General features: G+C 43.7%; 1 pseudogene; it reads left to right on the top strand.

Moving 5' to 3' along the window:
• The first annotated feature begins 6,686 nt into the window (after window positions 1-6,686).
• LOC148020312 (isocitrate lyase pseudogene) lies at window positions 6,687-7,585 on the top strand (annotated as a pseudogene).
• The last annotated feature ends 5,193 nt before the right edge of the window (window positions 7,586-12,778 follow it).

Consider the following 12,778-nt stretch of genomic DNA (forward strand, 5'->3'; position numbering starts at 1 on the left):
GGAGTGAGTGCAGTTCCTGTACGTTATACCAGTTGCCCTATAGACTTTGCCCCAATGCTTTTACCTTTGTTAGTGGCTTGAAAGCTTGAGCTTGCTTAAGAGCCTTGGAGCAAGACCAAAAGTTATATGTAGAGATAAGAAAGAAGGGACTTGAACAAAATTTGTTTGTTGGTAGTTTCTTTGTTGCAATTCACTTGACAAGCAATATAGTGATCTTTGGCATAAAAAATTGAGATCTTCTTGTTAGCCTCTTCCTTGTAGCATCTTGAACCCCGTGTTCAGCAGCTCTTGCACAAACTCCACGACATTTCTAGTGAACCTGACGTGAAAGTGCTGCGTCAATTTCCAGCAAGATGGGAGACTTGCAAGAAGAGATGACAGACGAGAATGTCATGAAGCATCTGTTTCAGTCATTTACATCCTATATGCAGCAGCAAGCATACACGAAACGCGATAGTGATGTCATGAATGCCTTGAAGGCTGTCCAACAACAGGAGATGAAGCAGTTCAACGGCCAACAAGTTTCAACTTACCTGCATTTGTATGAAGAAAAGATGAAGTTTTTTGGGGATTCTCAAGACGTTTGGAGCCGCTACTTCTTGCGGATCGTGGTTCACGCGCTTGAGGTCCGAATTTCAGAAATTCAAGGAACACATGCTGGTTGGATAGAGTTTAAGAAGGCATTAAAAGATAAATATTTCCTGGAGGATACAGGTCTTATGAATCGCAGGAATTTCTTAGCATGGGTTTCTATGCCTAATAAGGGACTTTCAGTTACCGCCCTTCTGCGAGAGTTTGAGAGCCGCTATGATCAATTGGACGGGACTGAGCAGCAAGCTTTGGAGATGTAGAAGGTGGAATTATTTTTACAGGCTGCTGATGCTGATTTACAGGAAAAGTTGGATGATCTTTTGGAAGGTCAAGTTACTGATTCAAGCTTAAAGAACGAGTGGAGACATGTCATTGATGCTGTGAATGCGCTTGTTAAGAAGTAGCGCAGGAGGGTACGATTGCATCGTAATATAGGATCTACTTCTGAAAAATCCTTGGAGACCTCTACTTCTACCCCTGCTGCAAGTTCTATGCCTAAGACTACTCCTCCTGTTGTAAATCCATTAATTCCTACTGCTCCAGTGCCCTTATTAGTAGATGATGTTATTAAAGGCTTGGTAGATTTGACGATAGAGGCAGTCAAAGCTAAAGTTGGAAAGTGAAAAGAGCAACTTATGTCAATACCTACTGTAGCACCTACTCTAGTGACTGCTTTTCCAGCTGGCCAAAGAAAAGGGAGACGATGTATTTGGTGCGATAGTACAAAGCACCAAGATTGCAGAGATTGTGATGCTTTTCAGGAAGCGCGTAAGAAGAACGTAGTGTTTTGGAGACAAGATGGGAAGATATGGCTGACAGAGACTGGTGCTCCTCTTGACACAAACTTTGGTAAGGGAGGCATGAAGAAGCTCGTTGATGATATGGCTGCGCGATCAGCTTATGTGAGTGTTAGAGGAGATGCTTCAGCTTATGGTGTCCAGCTTGAGCAGAAATCAGATGAAGACTCTGCCTTATGGTCCTCTGCCTTGGAGATAGCAAGAAGAGGGAAAGTTCAGGCATCCACTATGACTTGTGTGGGCTCCAGCATCCGAAGAGAAATGGGATGGGATTCTCCTGTTGAGAGGTATTCTATTTTTGCTTATATGGCAAAAACACAGGGTTTAGATGCCATGGTTGAGGAAAAGAGAAGAAGAGATGAGGAGGGTCTCAACACCTCCAAAAAGACTAGAGGGGATGACTTTGTTTCACCACCTGTTACAGCTCCACCTATGACGAGTTCTCCAGCACAATCAGGTCCTGAACAACCTATGGCAGACAAACAGATGAAAGAAAAGAGACAACCAAGAAAGGAGCCAAGATTCAAGCTCTTGTCAGACCTTGACATGCAGACGGATATGAGTAAGATTTTTCATGAAAGAATTTTAAATAGTGAAGTCACTTTTACTGTTGGTGAAGCTCTTGGGATTGCTAGAAGAGAAATACAGGATCAGATGCAGGATCTTTTGCAGAGGAAACGACATGCAATGGAAGGACCTGCTTTACAGGGGTTATGGCATGGAGCTCTTGGGGAAGAGCAAGATGATGCAGTGATGGTAAAAAATGCTTATGTCAACCCGCAGTTGGAGAAAATAGTTCAGCCTATGCGGTATGAGGATGATGAAACCCCTATCCTCATTCCTTGTAGCCATTTTTCACGCAGTCATTGGGCTAGAGTAACCACTGAGACGGTGGTAAGGATTGGAGAAAAAAAGATTCCTTTGGTCGCTTTAGTCGATCATGGTTCCGAGATTAATCTTATTGCTCGAGGTTTTTATGAGAGTGGCAAGTGGCCTATGGATGCAGAGCATGGCTGGCACATGAGAGCAGCCAATAATACTTCTGGTGATATGTATGCTACTTGTCTGAGCATCAGAATTTCTATTGGCAATGTTGAAGAAGATTATCATTGCTTTGTTCAGGATTCTTGTTCTTATCTGATTATTCTTGGACAGCCTTTCATTACAGAAGCAAGAATGGAGACGAAAGTGATGGATGACGGCTCAGCCTATGCACGGATATGCAGTAAGGATGGTATGCGAGTTGTGCAGTTTATGACTGTTGGAGTAAACCATCCGAGAAACAAGGACTCCTTGCATAAGGCACCACTACTTGCGAAGGTGTTGGATTTTCATTAGGTACTGCTGTCTTGCAAGACGCCAGTGGTACAGAGCGGAGAAAAGAGGAGATCTCACCTCCTAGTAGCCAATCTTTCTCCACTAATTTTTTTGGTTTTTCTTCAGATAGTTCAGTGAGTTATCAGAAAATTTCAGATTTGTCTAGAGCTGCCAGGCAGTACATTGGTCGTAAGGAGAAAGAGTTGAAGACTGCAGGTATTTTGCAAGCAGAAGAGCATGCAGATGGGCTATATGAAGGAATATCTTATGCAGATACATTGTCTGAGATGGAAAATATGCTGAAAACTGATGTATGTAAGGGTTCAAGGATCATACCTGTGCAAACCTTGGATATGTATCAGGAAATTTCTGATTTTATGATGAAAACAGAGTCAGAGGTTGAGAAAACTCAGCAAACTGAATCTATGGCTGATCTTGATCAGGTTTCAGAGTTGCAGAGGGCTGAAACCTTTCAGCCAGCAGAGTTAAATACTGGAATAGTTCAGCACACAGAGTATGAGGCTACAACTTGGCAGTCCACAAAGCAGAGGGATGAAACCATTCAGCCAGAGTTTAATGCTGAAGAATTTCACCATACAGAGTTTCAGGCTGCAGCCATGCAGTCCATAGAGCAAAGGGCTGAAATCTTTCAGCCAACAGAGTTGAGAATTACTGAAAAATTGTAGAAATTGCAGCAAAGAAGAGAGTGCCTGACTGATGCCAAGGTTGACACGAAGTATAAAACAGTTGATAAGAAAGTTAATCCGGTTGCAGGGCCGCTTTCTCCTGATAGTGATGAGCAGATAGAAAAAGCTATGAAGCAGCCTATGTTGAGAGATCCTGCAAATATTGGCCATGAATTTAGAGCTGAAACTCTTGCAGAATTGAATATTGGAAATGATGATTTCTTGCTTCCAGTGGAAAAAGAATGTTTTAGAGAGATGCTTGGACGACATGGTAAGGGATTTTGGAACCCTCTTCTGCGCCCTATTCTAATAGATGGTTTACTATACCAAAGAAGAATGGAACCTTGAGATTTATTCAGGATATGCAGCCTGTGAATAGAGTGACAATTAGGAATGTGGGAACAAGACCAGTTGTGGATGAGTTTGCCGAGGCTTTTGCAGGACGAGCTATCTATTCCCTAGGTGACTTGTATTCTGGTTATGACCAGTTTCAGCTTGCCTTGGAAAGCAAGGATATTACCACTATGCGGACACCTATTGGTCTTGTGAGGATGTGTACCTTGCCTCAAGGTGCCACCAACTCAGTTGCTCATATGATGAATGCTATGCATAAAGTTTTGTGAGACTATATTCCGCAGTATACCATGCCTTTCTTAGATGATGTGCCTATTAAGGGTTGTGCAGCAGAAGAAAAGAATGAGAGTCTTGATTTGCGAGGATGTAGACAGTTTGTGGCTGAACACTTGGTTGCTTGTGAGCAAATATTGACACGATTAGAGGAGGTGAATTTGACTCTTTCAGGGCTGAAATCTGTCTTTGTTATTAATGAAGTCATCATAGTTGAGAAGCAGTCGAAAGCCATGCGTAAACTCAAGAAGCTGTTGCAGTTAGCTCCTACTCTTCGCAAGGTGGATTATCAGTGTGGACGGCCAATCATGTTGACAGTTGATACTAGCCCTATTGGCATAGGTTGGGCAGTGGGACAGGATGATGCTGATGGGAACAGATATGCAATCCGCTTTGGAGCTAAAGTTCTTAATGAGTAGTAGAGGAGATATCCGCAGATTAAAAGAGACTTGTGGGGAGTAACCACTGCACTGAAGTGTGATAAAGAGTATTTTATTGGTGCTTCAGTTGTTTTGGAAACAAATTGCTTGCCTTTGCTTGGCATGATTACTAGCTGTTCGACTCCAGATATAGCACTGCTTCGGTGGATTGCCTACATCAAATCGTTGAATCTAGAATTTCGACACATAGCAGGAAAAGATAATCCAGTTGCTGATATGCTGTCTAGAGCGAGATATGAGAATGAGGAGTCGTTGCTTGTAGAAGATGATGAGACAGAGTATGCAGCTTCTGTCCTTGTTCATGATTGTCATGTATCTACTGTTGAAGCCTTTACTGAAGAACTCTATGTTGGCGAATGGCTGCAAATTGGTCAATATCTGAGTTCATTGACTCGAAGAGCTGATTGGACAGATGATGCATTCAAGAAAATCAGAAGAAAGGCTTATGGGTATTACTTGAAAGATGGTTTTCTTTGGAAGCACCCAAAGAAGAGAGGCGGCCTACCCTTGAGAGTAGTTTGTGAGGTAGCGATGCAGATACAAATTATGCAAGAGTTGCACGAGAGTTCTTGGGCTGGACACAGAGGTGTGTGGGCTACCTATGAGAAAATCAAAGAAAGCTACTAGTGGAAAGGGATGTATAAGCATGTTTCCCACTTTGTGGAGACTTGCAGGGACTGCCAGCTCTACTCTTTAGTGCGGCATCGCGATGAGTTGCATCCGACCTATCTGCTATGTATGCATTATAAGTGGGTGGTTGACTTGGTTACTTTGCCAGTGGGACTTTGGCAGATGAGATATCTTGTCTTGGCCCCCAGGGAGGATCTTACAAACTATGTTGAAGGCAGATCTTTGCAGACGAAGACCACCAACAGAGTATGTAAATTCTTGTTTGAAGAAATATTTTGTAGGTATGGATGTATAAGCAAGATTACTGCTGATCATGGAGAGCTAGATGCAGATGAAGCTATAGAAATTTTCTCACAACTTGGGATTAAGTTGTCTCTTACTACTGCCTATAATCCAGAGGGGAATGGCAAGAGCGAAAGAAGACATCCACCGATAGTTAAGGCATTGGCAAAAGCTTGTAGAGGTCGGATTCGAGATTGGCCGAGATTACTACCTTTCGCATTGTGGGCAGACCGCTCTACACATAGCGTGACTACTGGATATATGCATGCAGAGTTGATATATGGGCAAAAACCTATCATGCCTACTGAAATTTGTGCTCTCACGTGGAGTGGTCTTCCTTGGCATAAGAATTTATCAAGAGAGGAGCTTCTAGCTCTTTGGATTCGTCAACTAGAGAGAAGGGCAGAAGATGTGCAGCTAGCAGTTGATCGTTTGAAGGCAGGTCGACTCAGAAACAAGGACAGGTTTGATTTGAGGCATCGCTTGCGACCTAGAGCCATAAAAGAGGGAGATTGGGTTCTAGTCTACGACAATAGCCTAGAGAATCAGCATAGCAGCATGAGAAAAATGGTTCAAAGATGGTTTGGACCGTATGAGGTGAAACACATTTTTGACAACGCTACCTATGAGTTGGCTGAATTGGATGGGACGGTATTGAGGGTGCCCATTGCTGGAAAACGAGTCAAGATTTTCAAGAGAAGAGAAGATGAAGAGTATGCACTTGAAGCATTGGCAGAAGAAAAGCAGTCAGAAGAAATTCTAGTAGAAGAAGCAGAGAATATGGATGATGTAGATGATGGAGAAACAGGTCTACCAGAAACTGATGAAGAACTGGACCTATTTGTGGACTTAGATGATCATGGATAGTTGGCTCATCCAGAGGATGCGCAGGTTTAGAGGGGGTGGATTTCATGCTGCTGCATATCCGAGCCGTAAACACCTCCATTTTTGTTGTGCATCTGTCTTATCTTTTCACGTGTGTTTAATTGTGTTTGATTGCTGCATTATCTTTCCGTCCTTTTCAGTACCCGCATCCAATGTACATACTCCACTTGTGTGTTTGTGTTTGCGTGTGTTTCTGTTTGTGTGCATGTTGTGTGTGTGTCAGAAAAATATGAAAAACTGATACCAAAGAATATTATCATGCTGTCAATTTCAATGATGAATTCCAAGAAAAGTGCAGGAAACTATGGAATCAAAGGAAGCTTTGTAGAAGTTGACATTTAAGCTATGAAGATAAAGGTTGCACGTGAACAAGGCCAATGTAACATGCGGGACAAAGCATTTTTGAAGAAGATACATTGGCACTACATGCAATGGAGATTATGGTGGAGAGGGGGACTGTAGAGGTGCACATAGAAGACCAGGAATCTGTCACTAAGAAATGTGGGCACATGTCAGGCAAGGTCCTGGTGGCAACATCGGAGCACATCAACCGCCTAGTGGCTGCCAGGCTGCAGTTTGATCTCATGGGTGTGGAGACTGTCCTCATTACCAAGACCGATGCTGAGGCAGCCACTTTGTTGTAGAAAAACATCGATAAGAGAGACCATGCTTTCATATTTGGCACTTAGAACCCTGCCGTGAAAGACCAGCCACTGGCCATCCTGCTGTTCGAGGCGACCCAGGCAGGGAAGTCAGGGTCTGAATTGCAGGCCTTGGAAGATGCTTGGATGGCTAAAGCTGACCTGAGGCTCTTCAAGGATGTTGTTGTGGATAAGCTAAGGCTGTTGCCCATACCTGAGAAAGAGCAGAAGATGAGATTAGACCAGTGGTTCTCTCATGTTGATAGTCTGTCGCACTATGAAGCATAGGTGTTGGCTAAGAGGCTTGGTGCGGGTAATTATTCAGGGATAGGGATCTGCCTAGGACCAGAGAAGGCTTCTACAGGTTCCAAGGCGGCACTAGGGCCGCAATTGCAAGAGGCATTGCCTTTGCCCCTCATGCTGACATACTCTGGATGGAGTCTACTGGGCCCCATTATGACCAGGCACGCGACTTCGCCCTCAGTGTCAAGGCGCATTATCCTGACATTCTCCTGGCCTATAACCTGTCCCCTTCTTTCAACTAGGATGCTGCTAGAATGAGGGAAGCACAGATCCTGAGCTTCATCCCAAACCTTGCTAAGCTTGGCTTTGTGTGGCAGTTCATTACCCTGGGTGGATTCCATGCTAACTCACTCATTATGGACGCCGTATTGACCGCAAAGACTTGAGGGATTTATACAAAGAAGAGGGAAGATTTAATGTTTTAATCACTCATTACGATTTAATCATGCGTGACAGGAGCCCTTTTTGGCCGTGCCTATTCTTGTCACAAAGGACAAAAGCTAAAGAAAAACGAGGTAAAGCTTGAGTGGCTTTTTCTCTCTCTCTCTCTCTCTCTCTCTCTTGGAAAAAAATTATTTCTGTGATCAGGCAATTCCCTCCGGCAGATTACAGAAAGTTTGTGTGTCTGTTGTTTTTCGAGTTTGTCTTTTGCCTCTCAATCTTGGGTGCTACTCAGTTGCTGCCAGCTAGATCAATCTTGGGTTTCACACAATTTTGAGAGGATTATCTCAATAGGATTCTGGAGGGGTCTCACAAAGTCTAGTGCGATTCAGTTCATCATCTGTATTACTGAATTCGGTTCATTAGATGGCAGCCTTCCTAGGCTGAAGAGGAGTTCTGGGTTTCCTCTCCATCACACAGTCGAAGGTTTTATACAAATACAAACAGCGGTGGAGAAAGCATCGAGTGAAGGGCATCGAGTGAAGCAACAGGGTGACCAGCACCACAACTCCCTCGCCTCGAGAGATGAAGCATAACAGTGTTGTTCCGAACGGCCATTTCATGAAGGATTGGCAGAACTATGTCTGAACATGGTTCAATCAGCCTGCTCGCAAGAAGCACAGACGTTTAGCGAAGCAAAAGAAGGCCATGAGAATATTTCCATGACCTACTAACGAGCCTCTCCGGCCTGTAGTGTACTCTCAGACTCTGAAGTACAACTCGAAGATCAGAGTTGGCTGTGGATTGGTCTCAAAATTGTAGCTTATGTGGAGCAGAATATCACAGTTTTTTTGGTCTAGAAATGCCAGAGAACGCAGCTCCGGATGCTATCAGGTACTGCTATAAATGCCTAGTACCTGCAAGCACTAAATCTTTCTCTTAGAATTGATAGAGTAGAGTAGCAAGGGTTATCTTATTTTGATGGCTGAGATAAGAGAGATCTCCAAACTGTAAACACAAATGCTTAAAGTATCCAAGTGGATTGACGACTTCTATGATTCACGTTGGATTCGTGAAGAGCTTGTGAGGAAATGCCTGGTGACATTAACAGAAATACAGGATGAAAAGCTCAATGTGGGAGATGAACAAGCCATCGTGGCCTTGCTGAAGGCTTGTGGCAAGAAGAAGGATTTGCATAAAGGCACTAAGATACATGACGATGTTACGTTCAACATGGGTCTCTGGGAGGATTTTGAAAAGCTACCAAACCTTTTGAGCCAATATATATAGATGAGTCTGCCAGGTTTGCTGCTAAATGCAGATTTGAAGTCTCTAAACTGGAGCTTGTTGTTGCAAAGCCACATTCTCCAGACAATTGTGCTCTTGCAAGAGAATGTACCAGTGTGAAGATTGATTGGGTGTACATTGGTTCATGCACTGGTGGAAAAATTGAGGCAATCAATGACCAAGTTGATGTTTGGCCAATGGCTCTGTTGTACTTTGATGCCACAGTTTTGCAGTGAGTGCAGTTCCTGTACGTTATATCAGTTGCCTTACAGACTTTTCCCCAATGCTTTTACCTTTGTTAGTGGCTTGAAAGCTTGAGCTTGCTTAAGAGCCTTGGAGCAAGACCAAAAGTTATATGTAGAGATAAGAAAGAAGGGACTTGAACAAAATTTGTTTGTTGGCAGTTTCTTTGTTATAATTCACTTGACAAGCAATATAGTGATCTTTGGCATAAAAAATTGAGATCTTCTTGTTAGCCTCTTCCTTGTAGCATCTTGAACCCCGTGTTCAGCAGCTCTTGCACGAACTCCATGACACCGGCCTCGAGTCGTGCCCTCGCTGCCTCGTGCTGCTGACTCCAACGTCCTGGAGAATCTGTAGCCTCCTCCCTCAGTCGGTGCCAGTCATCCGCATCTAACCACTCGGGCTTTGTAGCCCCACTCTTGATTTCCTTGCATGCGTCAGATCGTCTGTGTGACATACATGCATGCATGTAATCCATCATCTAGCCTGTAGAAAATCTATCTACTGAGGCTGGAATCGGAAACTCCTCATGCAAGGATGCTACTATGTAGTCCTTGCGCTCCTTCGGTATGTTCTTCCAATGATCTAAGACGTTGTGCTGAAAAACTTGTTGGCACAACTCTATCATGCGAGCTATCACCCTCCTCCCGCTCCTGACCTATCATCAACTAGATATGCATATCCCCCTGGGGTCTGCCTAAGATTGGTCCTCTCCCATCTGTGTCCACGCTCCTGGTCATATCCAAGAGACCCATGTGTATCCGGTGTACCGACCGGGGTAGTATCTCTTGCAATGGCACCCATAGGGGTGCCACCTGCTACTGACGGCTGAGCAAAAGCCGGAGTAACTAGAGTAGACGTCCCCACAGGTGTGACAAATCCCGGAGGTGACGCAAATCTAGCTGAATGATGAGAAGGGGACACCGCGTCCGTGCCTCCATAGCATCCACCTGAGCCTGAGCCATGCTTCCTGGAACTGCCGCATGAGTGAGGAGCCACACATGTATCCCGCGTCGACTGCGGACTCACTGCATCCGTATATTTTGTTGAGATATCGAGCTCCACTCGTGATATGCCAGGGTGACCGTTGTGCATTTATGTCACCGACATGTTAGTTGCAGATGCGGTTGGTACACCGCCCATGAATAATAGCTACATGATAGCTATCCTTATCTACTCTAGTTCGTGGCTCAGTTAGTATGCCACCTTAGTTAGTTGAGTTTGGTTTGAGACCCATATATAGGGTTCTTCTATTTCGTTGTATAAGAGTTCTTTTTGGCTTACACAACTAAGAAGAGGAAAACTGTTTTCAGCCTCCACCCTTGTGTGTATTTCCCCATTGTGCAAGCAAGAAAGCTACAAGTGAGACTCCTTCCTTCTCTCCCACAATCTTGACATGGTATCAGAGCCTTGTTCGTGGTAAGGAGCTCAAGAAAGCAAGCCAAGCTCGCGGTGTTCTGGTAAGAGGAGCAGTGTTGCTTTCATTTTCTGTTTTGGGAGCAGATCTCTGCAGGTAGCACAGCCGGAAAGGGTAGGAGTGCATTGTCTCAGGTTGAGACGCCCTTCGCGGTGAAGCAAAAGGGTAGTATATGCTGCGGGCGAGGCCTTTAGCCCTCGGCGACCTTGTTTTTTTGATTTGAGGCCATTTCGGGGCCTGTTTTGGAGGCGGAAGTTTTCTGCACGCACTCAAGAAAAAGCCCAGTTTTATGCTGTGCAGCCACTGTTCTATAGGTCGGTGAAAAGTTACTGTAGAAATTGCATCGTATGCTTATGTGCAGAGACATTGGGAGTTACAGAATCATCCTTGGTTCCTGTTTATGCAAAATCGTCACTAGAAAGTGACTGTGTGGTCAAATACCACTTTCGCCAGTTTTGCAGATTTGCCCTTGTGAGGCTGAAGCTGTGTTCTTTGCAGTGACAGAACTTTTTGCAGTATTCTGTAATGGCGTCTGATTCTCTCTCACAGATTGTCACTGAAAAGCTTGACAAGAACAACTTCCAAGCATGGAAGTTTAAAATGACGAATTTCCTTATGGGAAAAGGATATTGGGAATTTGTTGCAGGAAATGAAGAAGAACCAGTTCTTCCTGATGTTCCCAATCAACAGCAAATGCAGGCATTCAAAGCATGGCATGAGAGAGCCATGAAAGTTATGTACTGGATGTCTATCAGTATTTTAGACTCTATAATTGTGCATATTCAAGATGCAAGTACGCCAAAGGAGGGATGGGATACTTTGTCAAAAATGTACAGTACAAATACTCAAGCTAGGAAAATGCAGCTCAAGCAAGAGTTGCATAATGTGCAAAGAGAAAATATGAGCATCAATGACTACCACATGAAGGTGAAGAAGATTGCAGATGCACTTGCTTCCATTGGGTCGCCAGTGGAAGATGATGATTTAGTTTCTGTGACCTTGAATGGTCTAGGAAAGGATTATGCACAGTTTCGAACATCCATTTTAGTTCGTGAAAGATTTCCTGATTTTGAGGAGTTGATTGCTCTTCTAATTTCTGAGGAGCAGAGAAATGGTGGTGCATCTTCTTCAGGAGGAACTTCAAAAGAAATTGTCTTCTACTCAAATGCTGGAAGAGGTAGAGGCAGAGGTAGAGGAGGCCGATTTGGAGGCCGTGGCAGAAATCAGAATATGCAGCAAACTCAAGAAAACCAGTCCTATGGAGGAGGACGTGGTAACTCTAGAGGCAGGGGGAGCCAAAGAGGTCATGGTGGATGGCAAAGAGGCCAAAATGCAAACAGTAATGTTGAATGCTACTACTGTGGTAAAATGGATCATATGGCTAAAGACTGCTATAAAAAGCAGAATGACATCATGAATGGAAAACTGCAACAAGGGAATTATGCATCTTCTAGTAGACAGGGTGATGACAGAAATGAGCATTTGTTTATGGTGCAGCACATGAACAATTTTGTGACAAGTGCAGAAGAAAGCAATGATGTATGGTATGTTGACTCAGGTGCATCAAACCACATGACAGGTCATGCAGAATGGATGGAGGATGCAAGGAAAATGAAAAAACTAGGATTTGTGGAGACTGGTGATGATACTGCACATCCTATTGTGCAGATTGGAAAAATTCTTTGTCTATGCAGGATGGGAAAAAGAAATACCTGTTCGATGTATTTCATGTCCCGAATATCAGCAAGAATCTGGTTTCTGTTGGTCAAATGGTTGAGCAGGGCTTGCAGGTCAGATTTAATCCTCATGGATGCTTTGTTGAGGATATGAAAAATAAAGGTCGCTTGATAGCAAAAGGAAAGAAGAAGGGCAGAATGTTTACATTGGATGCAGACATGTCTGAATTGAGTGCAGCAATGTTTGCACATGGGACCGGTGTAGTTGCAGATATTGATATCTAGCATAAACGCATTGGTCATGTTAATGTACAGCGACTTAAATCAATGCACGCCCAAAATATTGTTGCAGGATTGCCCAAATTCAAGGTTGCAGAAATGCATAAGGTATGTGAAGCCTGTCAGTTTGGAAAACAGGCAAGGAAACCATTTCCTAGACATGTTCAAGAGAGTGAGAAGCCATTGGAATTAATCCATTCTGATGTGTGGACTACTAAAGCTGCATCTCTTGGAGGCTGTCATTATTTTTTCACTTTTATTGATGACTATAGCATAAAAGTTTGGGTGTATTTTAT

The sequence above is a fragment of the Lygodium microphyllum genome, chromosome 19 (assembly GCF_053477565.2).
Source record: "Lygodium microphyllum isolate KBCC chromosome 19, Lygodium_microphyllum_v1.1.10, whole genome shotgun sequence".
In the NCBI taxonomy this organism is placed as follows: domain Eukaryota; kingdom Viridiplantae; phylum Streptophyta; class Polypodiopsida; order Schizaeales; family Lygodiaceae; genus Lygodium; species Lygodium microphyllum.